The sequence below is a fragment of the Octopus bimaculoides genome, chromosome 7 (assembly GCF_001194135.2).
Source record: "Octopus bimaculoides isolate UCB-OBI-ISO-001 chromosome 7, ASM119413v2, whole genome shotgun sequence".
Lineage (NCBI taxonomy): Eukaryota > Metazoa > Mollusca > Cephalopoda > Octopoda > Octopodidae > Octopus > Octopus bimaculoides.
The window spans coordinates 90,689,944-90,698,749 of NC_068987.1; positions in this window are offsets into that span (position 1 = coordinate 90,689,944).

Here is an 8,806-nt window from a genome sequence, read left to right on the forward strand (position 1 = left end):
ACCTTCTTGCATACTCTATCCCAGTCTCACACCAACAACTACACACACACACACACACACTCTCTCTCCCTCTCTCTCTCTCTCTCTCTCTCTCTTTCTCTCTCTCTCTCTCTCTCTCCCTCTCTCTTAAGTTCCAATCACCCATCCATTTACCTCAACATTTTCACAGAGAAAATGTTTGTTCAAAATCCCTGCTTCTTGAAATGATGTCCCTTTTGCTTCCAATCTTGATGTAACCCCACATTCTTCCGCAATTTAATTAGAGCTAGATTGGCCACCACCTAAGCAGATCTTAGGTGGTGGTGGTGGTGGTGCTTGAGGATCATCATCATCATCATCGTGGTTCTTATTGCTGTTGCTTAACCTCCAGGTCAGTCCTTATTGACCACACCTATGTATTGGGTCATCCCATAAATAATGCATTTTTTATATTTCTCTTATTTTTCAAAATTAAGATAAACAAACTTCTTTTTTAATCTAAAATATACTCTCCTTCATTTTCTACAATGCTCTTCTATCTATCTGGTAGACTTGCAAAGCCCCTCTTCCAAAATTCACTTGTCTGTGATGAAAAATACTCCTTTACTACTGTTCTGACCTCGTCTACAGAATTCATACTTTTTCCATCCAAATGACTTTGAAGACTGCAGAATAAACGATAATCAGATGGGGCAATGCCTGGTGAATATGATGGGTGGGGCATCGTTTCCCATTCAAACTGCTCCAGCCTTTCGAATGTCATCCTTGCTGTATGTGGCGGCGCATTATCCTCATGGAAGAACACCTTTCATCTTGAAACCAAAGACGGTCGTTTTTTCTTCAAGTGCTGACTTAAGGCGCTCAAGCTGCTCACAGTAGATCTCCTTTGTTATCATTTGACTAGGGTTTAAAATTTCAAAGTAGACTAAACCTTCCATATCCCACCAAACAGATAACAACACCTTACATGGGTGAAGACCTTCTTTAGCCTGGGGTGCCGGTGTTTCTCCTTTCCCTACCCACTGTCTTCGGCACTTGACATTTTTATAGAAAACCCATTTCTCGTCACCAATCACTATTCGGTCCAAAAAAGGTTCATTCATAAAACGTGACAGCAAAGAAAAGCACACATTCACTCTCTGTGTGCAATTAGACTCGGAAAGTTTGTGAGGAACCCATTGACCCAATTTGCTGACTTATCCGATGGCACGCAGGTATCAGTGAATGGTTGAATGACCCAATCCAAGCTTCTCTGCTAGTTCCTCAACAGTTACAATGGGATTTTGTTCCACTAGGATTTGCAGGACATTCTCATTGAGCTCTACAGATCTTCCAGGCTCATCTTCTAGTCTGTAGTTTCCAGCTCAGAATTTCTGAACCCATCGTTGACACTGGCTTACGCTTATTGTTCGATCCCCATATACTGCGTTAATATTCCTCACACTTTCCATTGCGTTGTTGCCTTTATTGAACTCATAAAACGAAATATGTCGAATATGCTCCTTTGTCACTTCTATTACAACTTTGAAAAAAATATAACTGTTAAAATCGAACTGCACTCTTCAAAACTTGCACTAAGAATAAGGACAAGGTAAAGTTACTACCTGCTTTTACAGCAAGTTGATGCAGGTAGTTTATCCCATCCCCCTCCAACTTTTAGATTATGTAATTGAAAACAAACCACATTATCTATGAGATGACTCAATATTTGTTTGAGACATAAGTGTATCTACATCTCCATTATCCAGTGTATTCTTCTTCCTTGGAAAATATACTGCAATCCTTTTATTCACTTTTCTACTTCTTCCTCTCTTCCTCTCCCCCCAAATATGATACTATAACCATTGCTGTTTCTCAACCCTCACCCCGTTTCAATCTGTATCTTCCTTACCTTACACCATGGTCATACACAATTTGTACTTATTTAGCCTGATTCCATGGTGTCTGTTCTTTCATCTGCCTTATTTCCATCGCTCATATTACCTCACTTACACTACTTCAGTCCTTGTTTGTATTTATATCTCCTTTACCCCAACCCATCGCCATACACTACCCATACTCACACAACCTTATTGTGCAGTGTCTCTTCTTTCACTTGTGTCTTATTTTCACCCTTTATATTACAATAAAACCGTTGCTTCTTACCGTTCTCTCTCTATCAATAATATCCACAGACGATATTCATTTGTTTTCCATCACGGATGTTGTTAGCAGTTATATTTTGGTCTGATGGCGCATGTGGTTATTATTGACTAAAACAATATGAGTTAACCTCCAATGAAAACCATCAACATCAGAAAAGGGAATGACAAATATGATGAGTCTGGTTCTGCGACTAAAAAGAGACAATCTTAATGGTCTTGACTGGGCACTGTGATGTTTTGCAAATTTATAATGGGAAATTCAAATTTGAAACCCATGAGATTGCAAGAGTATTTAAAAAGCAAAGACCCTAACAAGGTTTGTGTAATTGATAGACTCCAAGCTAAACATTTCCAAGATGATCAAAAAAGAACTCTTCCTCATCTTGGATTCCATCCATCATCAAAACCAATTCTACAAGCTTCATTTCAAATAGAATGTATTTGTATCAAAGACAATCAGCTCTCATTGTGCTTCACAAAAGATTGCCAAACCAAATTCCCTTGTAATGGTAGAACTTGTCCTTGGACAAGGAGCAGTAGAAAAAAAATCCAGGAGATTCTTCCATAGTGTCATTGCAAGTTGAGTTACCAAAATAAGTGAGGATGTCATTATCTGAGAAAATTGCCATTTTCCTCTGAGAACATGGAAACAATTTAGCAGAAAATTATGAGAGCCATATATGTACTTTATTTGTTTCCTATTTGTCAGGTATACTCAACCATTTGAATGAGATGAACCTTGCAATGTAGAGATTCAAAGCAAACAGGTTGCAGTATCTCAATAGGGTTGAGGAATTTCAGAAAAAAACATCTTTTATTGGCAGCACAAATCTAAAAAATGGAAATTGCTCTCCAGTTTTCCTCTGGTTGTAGTAAAGATGGAAAAACAGTTGGAAATCAATCTGTCATTGAAAGAAGGAATTGGTAATCATCTGTCAGAACTTTACAATACATTGGTGATGTTCTTGCCAAAGGAAACTGTTGACAACCAGATCTGTAAACCATTCTTATCGGACATTAACAATAAGGAAAACCTTAAAGAGGTGTTGAGAGAACCACACAGTAGAGAAGCCAAGAAAATTATTTTCCTAATGTTTTTTTTTTCTTTCCTTGACAGAATTCTGGTTAAACCAGCTAACAGCAAACCCTCAATTAGAATCAATAATTCCATTTCCTATGACATATCTCTGCAAAGATGCATCTTCTACTAAGCTGCATCTAAAACATAAGACCAGCAACAGAACAGAATCGAGCATTGTTCATGACATGAGGCTGACACTCACAAATACGTAAGTCAAACATTGGGAAAAAACAAAAAAGAGTATCAGTAATTGTGTTGTCCTCTATTTCGTGCAAACTGCATTTGTTGTTAATTATGTGATGACAGTGATTTTCATCAAATTCATCATTGATTAACTGTATTTACTGACATGTAAGATGTACTGTTTTGCTCCCCACCAAAAATGGTTCAAAACCATCACCCCAGGTCCTACCGATATGTAACGTTGGGTCTTCCACAAACTTTATTGCATTAAAAACATTTTTTCCTGAATATGATCTGCTGAAACTGGGGTGCGTCTAATGCGTCTACGCTTCTTTTATGCCATCAAATACATAGACTACAGATTTTTTTTTTATGATCATATTTCCTTTTTCTTCTTTTATTACGATTTTCACTTGAATAGATAATATGTAAGAAACAAATTCAAACTGAACTTCGCCCATCTTTGAACATTATTATGGAAGGTTTAAGTGGGGACATTGGTTGATCCAGCTTCTCATGAGTATAGGAGCTGGAGTAACAAAAGGGGAAGAAAAATAGCATTGCACAAAGTGCAACTAAATCTCCTTCTTATACCCTGTTGCTTTTTGAAAGAGGAGAATACATTAGATTCATAGTCCTAGATACACTATGCCAAATAAAAGTTGGTCACAAATCAGGTGATTCACAAAGGAGCCATACCCAATGAATGGTGTAGCAGCACCATATTCAACTGCTACAGGTGTAAAGGTGATGCCTTAGATAGAAATAATTACAAAGGTATCAAATTGTTGGATCAGGTGATGAAAGTTACAGAGAGAGTCAAAGCCCAACTTTGGTGATATGCTGTGCTTGAGAAGAAGACCCTTCAAGCCAAGTGAAATCGCAGTTGTGGCAGATACCTGTGTCATGCAAATGACACCTGTGCCAGTGGCACGTAAAAGCACCCATTACATTCTTGGAGTGGTTGGCATTAGGAAGGACATCCAGCTGTAGAAACCATGCCAAAACAGACTGGAGTCTGGTGCAGCCTTCTAGCTTACCAGCCCTGGTCAAACCATCCAACCCATGCCAGCATGGACAACAGACACTAAATGATGATGATGATGAGGATGATGATGATGATGATGGTGATGATGCTGACTGGAATGTCAATGATGTTAAGTTTGACAGATCAGAGCTGACCAAGGATAAGTGATAACAAAAATCAAATGAATTTTTCAGTAAAGTGACCAGAGGCCAACTAGAGAACCTTTAAGTAGTCAGTCGACCTTTTAGAAATAGCAGCTAAATTTCTCTCAAATGACACCTTGTACTATTTATCTGTTAGACAGTGGAGAATCTTACTTTATCTCTCATGGTTTCTATTTACAATTAACTGAATTAAGTGTCTCTTATGAGGACCTAACACAAAACAAAAGACAGGATATGATATCTTTAATTCTTCCTTTTCTTCCATTATATATATGTATATATACATGTGTGTGTATATATATATATATATATATATATGTATGTATATACTTTGTTGTGTCATTTACAAGAACCATAAGGGGTTCTTGGTATCCTGCCACCAATTATCAAGGACCCTTAACCATAATTGCCTTTTTTTTTTTTTTTTTCTCAGCTTTAGCTGTTCATAAATTACAATTTGCTGTTATTTTGTGGCCGAAATAAAGAAACTGAGTGAAAATTGGACACCTGCAACTTTTTTTTATAACTAAATGTAAAATGGTAAAGTTGGAAGAATAGTAGAATGTTGTTAGATATATTGCAGATTTTATTTACATTCCTTCACATCATCATCATCATCATCATCATCATCATCATCATCATCATCATTTTAGTGTCCATTCTTCTTCCATGTTTGCATGGTTTGGATAGAATTTGTTGCCACAGATTTTCTATGACCAGGTGCCTTTCCTGTCATCAACTCTTATGAGGGGGTGCTGAAAAATTCCTGGCTTTAAGGGTACTGTGAAAGGCCTGGTTAGAAGCTCCACCTTCCAGGTTCTTTTACAGGGCTTACGAAAACTGAAGAACTGCTGCAATAAATGTGTGAATCTGAGAGGGGGATATGTTGAATAAAATCTTCCTGTATTTTCTCTAACTGAGCCTCCTGTGTTTTCTTTTACCCAAAACCAGGAACTTTTCAACATCACCACCCCACCTCCATACATGTTTTCGAGGTATGGTAATATTTCCTAATGGCCAGACATTATTTTTGGTGGAAGATTGGAAATGAATGACAACTGTGATTATCATTTAGCTCAATATTAGCCTGGATTGAACAAGCTTATAATTGAAAGGTTTCAGCCATGACCATCCCACCAAGGACTGCATAGTATATCTAAGACTGCACTGTATATCTAGGACTGCATTGTTCAATGTAGCTGTCCTTTTTCAAAGGTGGTAGGGTGGATTGATTTGAGAAGTATTTGGTGGATATTTCTAACAGGTCAAGCAATTGTGTAGAGGTTTACTTGTTCATTCAGTAGAAGACACAGTTCTTCTGCAAGTTCTCTTGAAGAATTTCATTCCTTTTCTTATTTCTTAATAAGTTTAAATGATGCTGGAAGAATACTTAAGGAATACATGGAAGAAAGAGTGAAGAAAGGATGTGTGTGTGTGTGTGTATGTGTCGGCCTGTCATTCTGTCTGTGCATGTGAGAGAGAGAGAGAGAGAGAGAGAGAGCTAGAAAAGAATATTAAAGAACTAGTTTAACATTTCCAGAGAAAAGTGTGACATGCATGTTGTGTACTTATTTTCCTTGTATATTTCTCAGAATTTCAACTTTTCCTCGAATTTCCTTTGAATTTATGCCATTTCATAAAGAGCATTCATTCCGTCAGAGAGGAAGACATTCACCGAAAGCTGAATGCAAAAATGGTTTAAGAAGAATTACATTTTAAGTATTATAATGTTAAAAAATTATATTTATGTTTTAAGAATTCTATTTTCAGTATTATGATTTTAAAATCATATTTCTGTTTTAAGAATTATATTGTTTCATTTAAATTCATGAAAAACTAATTTTTTAAAAATGCAAATTTACGCAGCCGTAGAAATCATGCAAAAGCGAACATTTGGGGTCTGACACAACTCTGCATTGTCGGACCCAGTCGAACTGTCCAACCCATGCAAGCATTATAAACAGACAATAAACGATATTTTTGATGATGATGATGATGATGATGATGATGGTGACAATGACAACAATGGTGATGATGACAATGATGATGGTGATGACGACGACAGTGGTGATGATGATGATGACAACGACGACAACGATGATGTTGATGATGCTGACGATGATGATCATGATCATGATCATGATGATGATAATGATGATGACAATGATGATGATGATGGTGATGGTGGTGGTGATGATGATGATGACGATGATGATGATGATAATGATAATGATGATGATGTTGATGATGATGATGATGGTGGTGGTGGTGGTGGTGGTGGTGGTGATGATGATGACAATGATGATGACGACAACAATGACGATGATGATAACGATGATGATGATGATGTTGATGATGATGATGACGGCAACAACAATGATGGTGACGATGGCGATGATCGTAATCATGACGATGATGAATGATGTTTTTTTTTCCTCTCAATATTTTGTGCTAAAGACAAAGAAACATCGGCAGAAACAAGCAGACACACATAGATTGCAATTTTATATTAAATTACACACAGTATTTTCTCGTTGCGATGTTTATTCTAGCTATCTGGCTATCTATCTAACAAGCTTCCCAAGACGCACACGCTTCCATTGTTCATAAATTACCAAGGGACAGCAAACATCATATCATCTGTATTCACAAGAGATAGTAACCAACTTTGAACTAATAACACATACATCAGGGCTTGCCAGAGAATATAGGATAATCTATTTTAAATATGGCCCCAGGTCAGAAATAATTCACCATAGAAGTAAAGCAAAATGCTTTCGATGGAGACATAAATTGATTGCATCAAAAAAGAAAGCCCACACACACCAAACACATGCATTCATCTACACAGACACACACACACACACACACACACACACACGCATACACACCATCCACACTCACAGCTACACGGTGCGTGCGTGTGTGTGCCCATGTATGTATTTGTGAGTGTATCTGTTTGTTTGCATGTACGTATGTATGTATGCATGGATGGATGTATGGGGGCACCTGGCTTAGTGGTTAGGGTGTTGGACTCATAACCACAGGATTGTGGTTTCGATTCCTGGACTGGTGATGCATTGTGTTTTTGAGCAAGGCCCTTCATTTCACATTGCTTCAGGCTACTCATCCACCAAAAGTGAGTAAAGTAATCCTGCAAAAGAGTGGCTTCCTATCCAGGGGGAGAATATACACCAGAGAAACCAGGAAACCAGTCCTATGAGTCTATATGATTTGGGAAGGGCACCAAACTGTTAATCCATTAATTGTTAATTAACGAAGTTAACATTTTTGTTAATGATTTCATTTTTAAGCTAACTTTGGAAATCGTTATCAGACTAATTAACTTCCATTAACTCAAGTCAACTCAAGTTAACTTCTGTTAGCTTCAATTCAATTGAAGTTAACCGGTTTTATAGTTTTGGCACTTTTTAAAGGTGTTTTTAGGTGGATTTAGAACAAAAATTGATTTTCTTTTTTTTTTCTTCAATAAAAATTAACATTAACGGTTTATTGACAACTTCCATTACAGGAAATAATTAACTGATTAAAGGTTATTGAAGATAACTTTTGGTTAACGGATTAATGGTTAATGAAGTTAACTTTCGATTAATGGTGCCCACCTTTGCTTTTATGTATGTCTGCTTCTCAAAGACAGGCCTTCTCAGCTACAGGTGTGGTCACAGAGGCACCCCCATCTACCAATATGATATCCAGCATGTTCTTTTGTGCCCCTTGTGTAGCAGAGTGCATGGGTCAGCCAGTGGATGCATTCGGCATTGAAGGCTTGAAGGCTGACTCGTGGTCAGTGTAGAAGTCCTTGGGAGCCATATGAGGCAGTAAAAGTGATGGGGAGACCAAACTTGAGATGTTTCTTTGGAATGAAATGGGTTTAGGAAATGGTCTTATTTGATCACAAGTCAACTTCCACCAAGTAAGGATGTCCATATGCATGTATATATATATATATATGTGTGTGTGTGTGTGTGTGTGTGTGTGTGTGTGTATGAATTTACATATGTGCGTGTGTGTGTGTGTGTGTGTATGTTTCTATGTATATATTCAGGTATGTTAGTATGTATGTGCATGTATCATATATGTACAAAAGCTGATAGATTTCAGTTAATTAAACTGTGGAAATATGAAACATAAAAAAAATCCTTCATTTAAACAAATTCATATACTTTGACACACAATAACGTATATCCAACATATACATACATACTAT